Here is a 12992-nt window from a genome sequence, read left to right as displayed (position 1 = left end):
TCACGTCTTCAGATGTGCAGACACCAATGCACAGCCACAAGGATCAAGAACAATCAGGGAGGCCAAGCACGGTGGCTCAGGCCTATAATCCCAAGCACTCTGGGAGGTCAAGGCGGGCAGACTGCTTGAGCTGAGGAGTTTGAGACCAGCCTGGGCAACAAAGCCAGACTCTGTCTCTATTTTTTAAGGAAAAAAATTTTTTAACCTGGTGCGGTGGCTCATGCCTGTAATCCCAACACCTTGGGAGGCCAAGGCAGGTGGATTGCTTGAGCTCAGGAGTTTGACACCAGCCTGGGCAACATGGCAAAACCCTGCCTCTACAAAAAATACAAAAAAATTAGCTGAATGTAGTGGCGCATGTCTGTGGTCTCAGTTACTTGGAAGGCTGAGGCAGGAGGGTCGCTTGAGACCGGGAGGCAGAGGTTGCAGTGAGCCGAGATCATGCCACTGCACTCCAGCCTGGGTGACAGAGTGAGACTCTGTCTCAAAATAAAAATTTTTTTGTTTTGTTTTAAAAAAGAACAATCGACTGGGTGCAGTGGCTCACACCTGTAATCCCAGCACTTTGGGAGGCTGAAGCGAGCAGATCACCTGAGGTCAGGAGTTCGAGACCAGCCTGACCAACATGGTGAAACCCCAACTCTACTAAAAATACAAAAATTAGCTGGGCATGGTGGCATGCACCTGTAATCCCAGCTACTCGGGAGGCTGAGGCATGAGAATAGCTTGAACCCAGGAGCCAGAGGCTGCAGTGAGCCGAGATCACGCCACTGCACTCCAGCCTGGAGTGGGTGGGTGACAGAGCGAGACTCCGCCTCAAAAAAAAAAAAAAAAAAAGAACAATCAGGGAAAGGGAAACACACCACCACCAAAGGAACAAAAGAAAGCACCAGTAACTGACCCTACAAAGAGGAGACGTATGAAGTGGCTTACAAAGAATTCAAAGTAATTATATAAAGGAAGCTCAGAACTTCAAGAAAATATGCAGGGACAATTCAATGATATCATGAAAAAATAAAATGAAACATTTAACAGAGAGATTGAAATTATTTTAAAAATTAGGGTTTTTTTTGGTTTTTTGTGTGTGTGTTTTCTGCTATAGGCTTGGTTGGTTGCTGTTGAAATGGGCAAGTTCATGAAACCTGGGAAAGTGGTGCTGGTCCTGGCTAAATGCTACTCTGGACACAAAGCTGTCACCATGAAGAACGTTGATAAGGGTACCTCAATCTTCCCCTACAGCCATGCTCTGGTGGCTGGAATTGACTGCTATCCCCACAAATGACAGCTGCCCATGGGCAAGAAGAAGATCGCCAAAAGGTCAAAGATAAAGTCTTGTCAAAGTTCATAATTATAATCATCTCATGCTCACAAGGTACTCTGTTGATATCCCCTGAGTGGGATATCCCACTCAGAACTGATCAAGCAGAAAAAAGAATCTGTGAACCTGAAGACAGATTATTTGAAAATATACAGTCATGGGGGAAAAATGAAAAAGAAATAAGACAGCTTATGGGATTGATAGGATAGCTTCAAAAGAGCAAATTTTTGAATTATAGAGTTCATGAAGGAGAAGAAAAAGACAAAGGAACAGAAAGCTTACTTTAAAAAGTAATAGCAGAAAGCTTTCCAAGTTTGGAGAAAGATACAAAATATCCAGGCATAGGTCAAAGTTCTCCAGTCAAATTAAATGCAAACAAGACTATACAAAAACATATAATCAAACTGTCAAAAATCAAGGACAAACAGAGGATCCTTGAAAGCAGCAAGAGAAAAGAAGCAAATAACAGGTACAGAAGTTCTAATAAGGCTAGCAGCAGATTTCTCAGCAGAGACCTTACAGGCCATGAAAAAGTGAAATGATCTATTCAGTGTGCTGAAGGAAAAAATCTTCCAACCAAAAAGACTGTACTAGCAAAGCTGCCCTTCAGAAACGGACAGGAAAAGTCATTATATGAAAAAGACACTTGCACACGCATGTTTATAGTAGCACAATACACAACTGCAAGAACATGGCACCAGGCCAAATGCCCATCAGTTAACGAGTGGATAAGGAAACGGTGGTAATATGTATACCATGGAATACTACTCAGCCATAAAAAAGGAATGAAATAATGGCATTCGCAGCAACCTGGATGGAATCGGAGACCATTATTTTAAGTGAAGTAACTCAGGAATGGAAAACCAAACATTGTATGTTCTCAATCATAAGTGGGAGCTAAGCTATGAGGATGCAAAGGCATAAGAATGACACAATGGACTTTGGGGACTCGGGGGAAAGGGTGGGAGGGCGTGAGGGATAAAAGACTACACATTGGGTATAGTGTATACTGCTTGGGTGATGGGTACACCAAAATCTCAGAATTCACCACTAAAGAATTTACCCATGTAACCAACCACCACCTGTTCCCCCAAAACCAACTGAAATTTAAAAAACTAATAATTAAAAAACAAGAAATGAAGGAGAGACAAGAGACTTTCCAAGACAAACAAAAGCTGAGGGAGTTCATTGCCACCAGATCTGTCTTACAAGAAATGCTAAAGTTAGCTTGTCTAACCCGCCTTATTTTGTTGTTCTGTAAGTTTTTAGCAGCCTGAAGCCACGGTTTTTAGTTTCTGTGTCTAGTAATAAGCAAAAAAGCGGGATGAGGAAGGGGCTTAACTGGCTCAACCAGAAACAGAAACTAAGAACTCATGACAGTATTCATTCCCTTGGACACCTCTGTCCTAAAGAGAGTTTTTCAAGCTTCAAGAAAAGAATGCTAATTAGTAACACGAAAACATATGAAAGTATAAAACTCACTGGTAAAAGTAAGTATACAGTCAAATTCAGAATACTATAATACTGTAATGGTGGTGTACAGACTGCTTAAACATGTAGCATAAAAGTTAAGAGGTAAAATTATTAAAATAATATCTACAATAATTTGTTAACAGATAAAAACACATTATAAAAAGAAATAAATTATACCATCAAAACCATAAAATGTGGTGAGGAGGTGGAGTGAAAGTGTAGAGTTTTTTAACGCACTCAAAGTTAAGTTGTTACCAGCTTAAAATAGCCAGTTACAAGATGTTTTAGGTTGGGTGTGGTGGCTCAAGCCTGCACTCCTAGCACTTTAGGGAGGCCGAGGCAGGAGGACTGCTTGAGTTCAAGGGAGGAGTTTGACACCAGCCTGGGCAACATAGCAAGACCCCATCTCTACAAAAAATATTTAAAACTTAGCTGGGCGTGGTCGTTGCATGCCTCTAGTTGCAGCTATTCAGGAGGCTGAGGCGGTAGGACTGCTTAAGCCCAGGACGTTGAGGTGGTGGGCTATGATTGCACCACTGCACTCTAGCCTGGGTGACAGAGCAAGACTCTGTCTCAAAAATAAGTAAATAAATACAATTTATAAAATAAAGAAGTAATATCAGTCATTCTCACACTCTTCCAAAAAACTGAAGAAGGCGGCATACTTCCAAACTCTTTTTTTTTTTTTGAGACAGTCTCGCTCCGTCACTCAGGCTGGAGTGCAGTGGCGCAATCTCGGCTCACTGCAACCTCCGCCTCCCGGATTCAAGCAATTCTCCTGCCTCAGCCTCCTGAGTAGCTGTGATTACAGGCGCACGCCACCACGCCCGGCTAATTTTTGTATTTTTAGTAGAGACGGGGTTTCACCATGTTGGTCAGGCTGGTCTCAAACTCCTGACCTTGTGATCCACCTGCCTTGGCCTCCCAAAGTGCTGGGATTACAGGCGTGAGCCACTGCGCCCGGCCCCAAACTCTTTTTTTTTTTTTTTTTTTTTTGAGATGGAGTCTCGCTCTTTCGCCCAGGCTGGAGTGCAGTGGCGCAATCTCGGCTCACTGCAAGCTCCGCCTCCCGGGTTAACGCCATTCTCCTGCCTCAGCCTCTCTGAGTAGCTGGGACTACAGGCGCCCGCCACCACGCCCGGCTAATTTTTTTTTTTGTATTTTTTAGTAGAGACGGGGTTTCACTGTGGTCTCGATCTCCTGACCTCGTGATCCGCCCGCCTCGGCCTCCCAAAGTGCTGGGATTACAAGCGTGAGCCACCACGCCCGGCCCCAAACTCTTTTTATGAGGCCAGCATTACCCCGATACCAAAGACAGACAATGACACTAGAGGAAAAGAAAATTACAGGCCAATATCCCTGATGAACAGAGAAGCAAAAATCCTCAACAAAGTACTGGAAACCATATTTAACAGTACATTAAATGGATCATTTACTATGATCAAGTAGGATTTATCACAAGGATGCAAGGTTGGTTCAACACATGCAAATTAGCAGAATGAAGAAAAAAACCATATGCCAATAGATGCAGAAAAAGCATTTGGCAAAATTCAATATCCCTTCATGATAAAAACTCAAAAAACTAGATATAGGAGAAATGTACCTCAACATAATAAATACCATATATAACAAACCCACAGCTACCATCATACTCAATGGTGAAAAGTTGAAAGCCTTTCCTTTAAGATGAGGAACTCTATTCTACAGGATGCTAGAAGTTCCAGCCAGAGGAATAAGTCAGGAGAAAGAAATAAAAGGCACCCAAATTGGACAGGAAGAAGTAAAATTGTTCCCATTTGCAGACGACACAATCTTATATATAGAAAATGCTAAAGACTCCACCAAAAAACTGTTAGAACAAGCCTGGGTGCAGTGGCTCATGCCTGTAATCCCAGCACTTTGGGAGGCCGAGGCAGGCAGATGGCTTGAGGCCAGGAGTTCGAGACCACCCTGGCCAACATGGTGAAACCCCATCTCTACTAAAAAATATAAAACTTAGCCAGGCATGATGGCACACGCCTATAGTCCCAGCTACTCGGGAGGCTGAGGCATGAGAATTGCTTGAACCCAGGAGACAGGGGATGCAGTGAGCTGAGAACATTCCACTGCACTCCCGCTTGGGCGATACAGTGAGACTCTGTCTCCAAAAAAAAAAGAAAAAAGAAAACTGTTAGAACAAATAAATTCAGTAAAGTTGCAGGATACAAAATCAACATACAAAAATCAGTAGCATTTCTATACACTAACAACAAACTATCTGCAAAAGAAATCAAGAAAGCAATCCCATTTACAATAGCTACAGAAAAAAAGTAAAATACTTAGGAATAATCAGGCGCGGTGGCTCACGCCTGTAATCCCAGCACTTTGGGAGGCCGAGGCGGGTGGATCACCTGAGGTCAGGGGTTCGAAGCCAGGCTGGCCAACATGGCAAAACCCCATCTCTACTAAAAATACAAAATTAGCAGCTGTAATCCCAGCTACTCGGGAGGCTGAGGCAGGAGAATCGTTTGAAACTGGGAGGCGGAGGTTGCAGTGAGATGAGATCATGCCACTGCATACTCCAGCCTGGGCAACAAGAGCGAAACTCCATCTCAAAACAAAAACAAAACAACAACAAAAAACAAACTTAGGAATAAATTTAACCAAGGAGGTAACAGACGTGTACCCTGAAAACCGTAAGACATTGATGAATGAAACTGAAGATGATACAAACACATGGAAAGATATCCTGTGGTCATGAATTGGAAAAATTAGTATTGTTTATATGTCCATACTACTCAAAATCATCTACAAATTTAATGCAATCTCTATAAAAGTTCCATGTCATTTTTTACAGAAAATACTAAAATTTGTATAAACCACAAAAGACACCAAATAGCCAAAGTAATCTGGAGCAAAAAGAACAAAGCTGGTAATCCCAGCACTTTGGGAGGCTGAAGTGAAAGGACTGCTTGAATCTAGGAGTTTGAGACCAGCCTGGGCAACATAGTAAGACCCTTGTCTCTACAAAAAAATTAAAAATTAGCTGGGTGTGGTGGTGTGCACCTGTAGTCCTACATACTTGGGAGGCTGAGATGGGAGGATTGCTTGAGCCCAAGAGTTCGAGGTTGCAGTGAGCTATGATCACACCGCTACACTGCAGCCTGGGTTACAGAGCAAGACCCTGCCTCAAAAAAACAAAAGGCATTCAGACAGGAAAGAAAAAAGTGAAACTATCTCTATTTAGAGATAATATGATCTTGTATATTAAAAAATCCCAAGGAATCCACCAAAAAACTATTTGAACTAACAAGTTCAGCAATGCCATATGATAGAGGATCAATAAACAAAAATCAATTGTATTTCTATGCACTAGCAATGAACAATCAAAAAATGAAATTAAGGGCTGGGTGCAGTGGCTCATGCCTGTAATCCCAGCACTTTGGGAGGCTGAGGTCGGGTGGATTACTTGAGGCCAGGAGTTCGAGACCAGCCTGGCCAACATGGCAAAACCCCATCGCTACTAAAAATACAAAAATTAGTTGGGTGTGGTGGTATGCACCTGTAGTCCCAGCTACTTGGGAGGCTGAGGCACAAGAATTGCTTGAACCCGGGAGGCAGAGGTTGCAGTGAGCTGAGATCACACCACTGCACTCCAGCCTGGGTGACAGAGTGGGACTCTGTCTCAAAAAAAAAAAAAAAAAAAAAAAAAAAATTTAAGAAAAAATCTGAAGGCCGGGCGCGGTGGCTCGTGCCTGTAATCCCAGCACTTTGGGAGGCCGAGGCAGGCAGATCACGAGGTCAGGAGTTCCAGACCAGCCTGGCCAACATGGTGCAACCTTGTCTCTACTAAAAATACAAAAAACTAGCTGGGTGTAGTGGCAGGTGCCTGTAATCCCAGCTACTCCGGAGGCTGAGGCAGGAGAATTGCTTGAATCCGGGAGGCGGAGGTGGCAATGAGCTGAGAGCACACCACTGCACTCCAGCCTGGGTGACAGAGTGAGACTCCATCTCAAAAAAAAGAAAAAAAGAAAAAGTCCAGCTAGGTGCAGTGGTTCACACCTGTAATCCCATGAGTTCAAGGCTGCTGTGGGCTATGATGGAGCCACTGCACTCTAGTTTGAGCAACAGAGCAAGACCCTGTCTCTAAAAAACAAACCCCTGACTCTGAGATAAAAGCATGAGGAAATTAAAAATTTTTAAAAATTAAAAAACATTCCATTTTAAAGTAGTATCAAAAAGAATAAAATGCCTAGGAATAAATTTAACAAAGGAACTGCAAGACTTGTACACTGAAAACTATAAAACACTCCTGAAAGAAATTAAAGATCTAAATAAATCCCATGTTCACAGACTAGAAGACAATATTGTTAAATGGCAATACCCCCCAAGTTGATATATAGATTCAACATAATCTTTATAAGAATTTCAGCTGTTTTTTTTTTTTTTTTTTTTAAAGAAATTGACAAGCTGCTGAGTTTGGTAGATCATGCCTGTAATCCCAGCACTTTGGGAGGACGAGGCAGGAGGATTGTTTGAAGCCAGGAGTTTGATATCAGCTTGGGCTACAAAGCAAGACCCTGTCTCTACAAAAAAAACAAAAACAAAAAACAAAGAGGATCACTTGAGCCCAGGAGTTCAAGGCTGCAGTGAAGTATGATCACACCATTGCACTCCAGCCTGAGCAACAGAGAAAGAGCCTATCTGTAAAAGAAAAAAAAAAGAAAGAATTGGAAAGCTGATCCTAAAATTCGTATGAAAATGCAAGGATAGCCAAAACAATCTTGAAAAAGAACAAAGTTGGAAGACTCTCACTTCTTGACTTCAAAACTTACTACAACTACAGTAATTAAGACAGTGTGGTCTAGCATAGTGACAGACATGCAAATCAATGGAATAGAATTAAGAGTCCAGAAGTTAACCTTTATGTTTATGTTTTATGGTCAATTCTTTATTTTTTTCAGAGATGGGGTGTCACTATGTTGCCCAGGTTGGCGCTGAACTCCTGGGCTAAAGTGATCCTCCTGCTTCAGCCTCTCTAGTAGCTGGGACTACAGATGGGTGTCACCATGCCTGGTCTATGGTCAACTGATTTTTGACAAGGTTGCCAAGACAATCCAATGGTAAAAAGAATATTTTTCAACAAAAGGTGCGGAGAAAACTAGATATCCACGTCAGAAGAATAAACCTGTACCCCTACTCTCACACTATACACAAATATTAACTCAAAATGGGCTGGGTACAGTATGTCTGTAATCCCAGCACTTTGGGAGGCTGAGGTGAGAGGATCACTTGAGCCTAGGAGTTCGAGACCAGCATGGGCAATATAGAGAGACCTCATCCCTACAAAAAATACAAAAATTAGCTAGGTGTGATGGCTCACACTTGTAGTGTCAGCTGCTCAGGAGGCTGAGGTGGGGGGATCACTTGAGCCTAAGAGGTCAAAGCTGCAGTGAGCTGTGATCATGCCACTGCACTCCAGTCTGGGTGACAGAACAAGACCCTGTCTTGAAACAAAAATAACTCAAAATGGATCATTGTTCTAAATGTAAGAGCTAAAACGATAAAATTCCTAGAAGAAAACATAGGAATAAATCTTTGTCACCCTGAGTTAGGCGATGATTTATTGGATATAACACCAAATGCCCAAGTTACAACAAAGTAGGTAAGCTGGACATCACTGAAATTAAAACCTACTGTACATCAAAAGATACCATCAATAAAATGAAAAGAACCCACAGAATGGGAGAAAATATTTATAATTCATATTATTTGACAAAGGACTTATATCCAGATATATAAAGAAGTCCTGGCCAGGTGCAGTGGCTCATGCCTGTAATCCTAGCACTTTGGGAGGCCGAGGCAGGTGGATTGCCTGAGCTCAGGAGTTTGAGATCAGCCTGGGCAACACAGTGAAACCCCATCTCCACTAAAATACAAAAAAAAAAAAAAAAAATTAGCCAGGTGTGTCCTCGTGTGCCTGTAGTCCCAGCTATTCAGGAGGCTGAGGCAGGAGAATTGCTTGAACCCAGGAGGCGGAGGTTGAAGTAAGCCAAGATCACGCCACTGCACTCCAGCCTGGGTGACAGAGTAAGGCTCTGTCTCCAAAAAAAAAAAAGAAGTCTTGCAACTCAATAATAAAAAGACACATAATCCAATTAAAAATGGGCTAAGAATTTGAATAGACATTTCTCCAAAGATATACAAGCATATAAAAGGACATTCAATATCATGAGTTGTTAGGGAAATGAAAATCAAAACTACAATGAGACACCACTTTCATACTCACTAGGATGGCTAAAATAAAAAAGACAAACAAAAGTGTTGATGAGGATATGGAGAAATTGGAACCTTCATACATTGCTGATAGGACTGTAAAATGGCATCGCTACTTTTGCAAACAGTTTGATAGCTCCTCAAAAAGTTAAACATAAGGTGGGGCACCACAGCTCATACCTATAATCTTAGCACTTTGGGAGGCCGAGGAGGGCAGATCACTTGAGCCCAGGAGTTCAAGACCGGCCTGGGCAACATGGCAAAACCCCATCTCTACGAAGAATACAAAAATTAGCCAGGTGTGGTGGCACGTGCCCATGGTCCCAGCCACTCAGGAGGCTGAAGGGGGAGGATCACTTGAGCCCAGGAGGCGGAGGTTGCAGTGAGCCAAGATTGGGACACTGCACTCCAGTCTGGGTGACAGAGTGAGACCCTGTCTCAAAAAGAAAAAAAAAAAGTTAAACATAGAGCCATCATATGACAGCAATTCCACTCCACGTTCAGAGAAACATTAGTCATATTGGCCAACATGAAAGCAACTGAACTGACCAACTGAGGAATGGAGGTAGATCCATACAACAGAATATTATTTGACAATAGGAAGGAATGATACATGCAACAGCATGGATGGACCTCAAAACATTATGCTAAGCAAAAGAAGCCAGCCAGCAAGACCAGTATCTTGTATGATCTCATTTATGTGGAATATCTAGAATAGACAAATCTCTAGATAGAGACAGAAAGTATATTAGTGGGTGGCTAGGACTGGGGAGAAGACTAATGGGAAGTGACTGCTAATGAGTATGAAGCTTCTTTGGTGGGGGTGGGGGGGTGAAGTGTTCTAAAATTGACCATGTTTGGGAGGCCGAGGCGGGTGGATCACTTGAGGTCAGGAGTTTGAGACCACCCTGGCCAACATGGCAAAACTCCGTCTCTACTAAAAATACAAAAATTAGTCAGGCATGGTGGTGTGCGCCTGTAATCCCAGTTATTCGGGAGGCTGAGGCAGGAGAATCACTTGAACCCGGGAGACAGAAGTTGCAGTGAGCCGAGATTGTACCATTGCACTCCAGCTTGGGTGACAGAGCGAGAGTCTGTCTCAAAAAATAAAGATAAATAAAACTACTGAACAGTATACTTTTGTTTATTTATTTATAATGATATTTATTCTTATTTTAACAGTACCCTTTAAAAGGGTGAATTTTACTCAGGAGGTTGAGGCCAGAGGATCACTTGAGCCCAGGAGTTCAAGTCCAGCCTGGGCAATACAGTAAGACCCTGTCTCAAAAATAAATAAATAAAAGGTGAATTAGATGGTATGCGACATGTATCTCAATGAAGTTGCAACGAAAAGATGGAAGAAGTAATAGAATGTCTGTGTGCTAGTAAGAATGATCTTGTAGAGAGAGGGGAAAACTGGTGGAACCGTGTCCTCAAGTAGGTGAGAGAGGATGGGATGGAGTGCCAAAGTGGAGAGACTGGATTTTGATGACAGTAGGAGCAGCTTATGTAGAACAGAAAAGAAGGCAGAGTATGTGGATACAGATGCTGTGTGGTGGTTGGATGTGGTGGTGGGAATCTGCAGATGTTTTATTCCAATGGTTTTCATTTTTTCAGTCAATTAGGAAGCCTGAGTGTAAGGACAGGGGAGGAAATGTTGAGGATTTCAGGAGAGAAGGTATGAAACAATCATCATCTAGGAGGGTAGGAAAGGAAATGCAATGGAGCAGGTAGAGAGCTGGATTTAACCAGGGCTGAGGCAGTGCCCGGTAAAGTGGATGGTAAGTACGCTGAAGTGGCAGAGGGTGAAGGGAAGTGAGACTGTCCGCCCAGGAATGATTGTAATGATGGGTCATGGAATCTAAGCTGATTAAAGGAGGGACATGGGAGCATGGGGGAAGTGAAAGGGATTGAAAATGTTCAGTCCCAGTGGGATTGAGGGATTGCTGGAGTTGGAGTACTAGTAGGTGTGAGCTAGAAAAATAAGAGGTACTGGCTAGAGAACAGGATGCCTGAAACTGAGAATATGAAAACAATGCAGTCACAGGTACTGACAACAACAAGGGTCAGGCTTGGTGCAGTGGATCACACCTGTAATCCCAGCACTTTGGGAGGCCCAGGCGGGTAGATCACTTGAGGTCAGGAGTTCGAGACCAGCCTGGCCAACATGGTGAAACGCTGTCTCTACAAAAATCAGCTGAGCGTGGTGGCAGGCGCCTGTAATCTCAGCTACTCTGGAGGCTGAGGCAGGAAAATCACTTGAACCCAGGAGGCGGAGGCTGCAGTGAGCTGAGATTGCACCACTGCACTCCAGCCTGGGTGACAGAGTGAGACTCCGTCTCAAAAAAAAAAAGACAAGGGTCAGACTATTGGAGTAGGTAGCTGAGGTGGGGTTAAAAGGCAGGATCATTGTAGGGTGGCAAATCACAGAACTGATAGATGAAAATATTGGAAGGATCAGCTACAGAGATATTAAAATCACCAAGAATTAGGACTGGACCAGTGTTAAAGAGAATGACAGTGAGATCATAGCTAAACTCATCTAGAAATGGTAATGACGGGCAGATATGGGTGTATGTCTGTATATGATGATACAGAGTGGTAGCTGATGGTATATTCTGATGATATGAGATTTATAACAGGGTTGTTGATATTTATATAATCCCAACGTATTTTACGAAGGAAAAAAGGGGAACTATAGTGGAAAAACCTGACAGACACCACCTTAAACAAGGACTCAAAGTCAACAAACCCAGTATCAGGACAAAATGACATCACATGCCTCCTGATAGGAAGCACTGAAGACGTAACTTCTCTAATGCGGTATTCTCACCAAAATTACATAACTTGAATATAATCACAGTGAAACTTGAGACAAACCCAAATTCTATGAAATAACTGTCCAGGAGTCTTCTAAATGATCAAAATCATAAAAGACAAAGAAAGACTCAAGAACTGTTCCATATTGGAAGAGCCTAAGGAGGCATGATAACTAAATGTAATGTGGGAGCCTGAACTGAATCCTTGAAAAGAAAAGTGGCACTAGTGAAAAACTGATGTAATCTAAATAAACCCTGTAGTTTCGTTAAGAGTACAGGCAATACCTCATTTTATTGTGCTGCACTTTACTGCACTTCACAGATACTGTGTCTTTTACTAATTGAAGGTTTGTGGCAGCCTGTAATTATATAATTTCTTAACATGTGGGGAATCTAAGTGACGAATATATGAGAATTCTTGTATAATTTTTGAAGCTTTTTAAAAGTTTGAAATTATTTTAAGTTTAAAAATTCTTGGCTGGGCCCGGTGGCTCACACCTGTAATCCCAGCACTTTGGGCGGCCAAGGCGGGTGGATCGCTTGAGGTTAGAGTTCAAGACCAGCCTGGCCAACATGGTGAAATGCTGTCTCTACTAAAAATACAAAAATTAGCCAGGCGTGGTGGTGCATGCCTGTAGTCCCAGCTACTAGGGAGGCTGAGGCAGGAGAATCACTTGAACCTGGGAGGCGGAGGCTTCAGTGAGCCAAGATTGTGCCACTGCACTCTAGCCTGGGTGACAGAGTGAGATTCCGTCTCAAAAAAAAAAAAAAAAAATCTTAAAACAAGTGAAAAAAGTGTTGTTTGAGGAGGGAGAATGTCTGGAAAGGGTAACTAGGAACAAGCACACCCACCCTCACCCTCACTACCCAGTCTCCCGGTAAGAAGGGTATGAGAGGGCTGCCGGGAGGATAGAGTGTTCAGGGGAAAGCCAGGCTGCTACTTAAGCAGTGGTTCTCACTGAGAGGTGGGGGCTGGACAATTAAAGGGTGTTTCAGGGCATTTTTTTCTTTTTTTTTGAGACAAAGTTTCGCTCTTGTTGCCCAGGCTGGCTCACTGCAACCCGCCTCCTGGGTTCAAGTGATTCTCCTGCCTCAGCCTTCCGAGTAGCTGGGATTACAGGCATGCG

General features: G+C 42.9%; 1 protein-coding gene across 10 annotated transcripts in view; it reads right to left on the bottom strand.

The window, feature by feature from the left end:
* Positions 1 to 12992, bottom strand: part of KANTR (KANTR integral membrane protein) — a 75836-nt gene that overhangs the window by 59954 nt on the left and 2890 nt on the right. The window lies entirely within an intron of this gene.

Source organism: Symphalangus syndactylus, chromosome X (assembly GCF_028878055.3).
Source record: "Symphalangus syndactylus isolate Jambi chromosome X, NHGRI_mSymSyn1-v2.1_pri, whole genome shotgun sequence".
NCBI lineage: Eukaryota > Metazoa > Chordata > Mammalia > Primates > Hylobatidae > Symphalangus > Symphalangus syndactylus.
The sequence above is the reverse complement of the archived record's forward strand: the minus strand, read 5'-3'. Positions and strand labels throughout refer to the sequence as shown.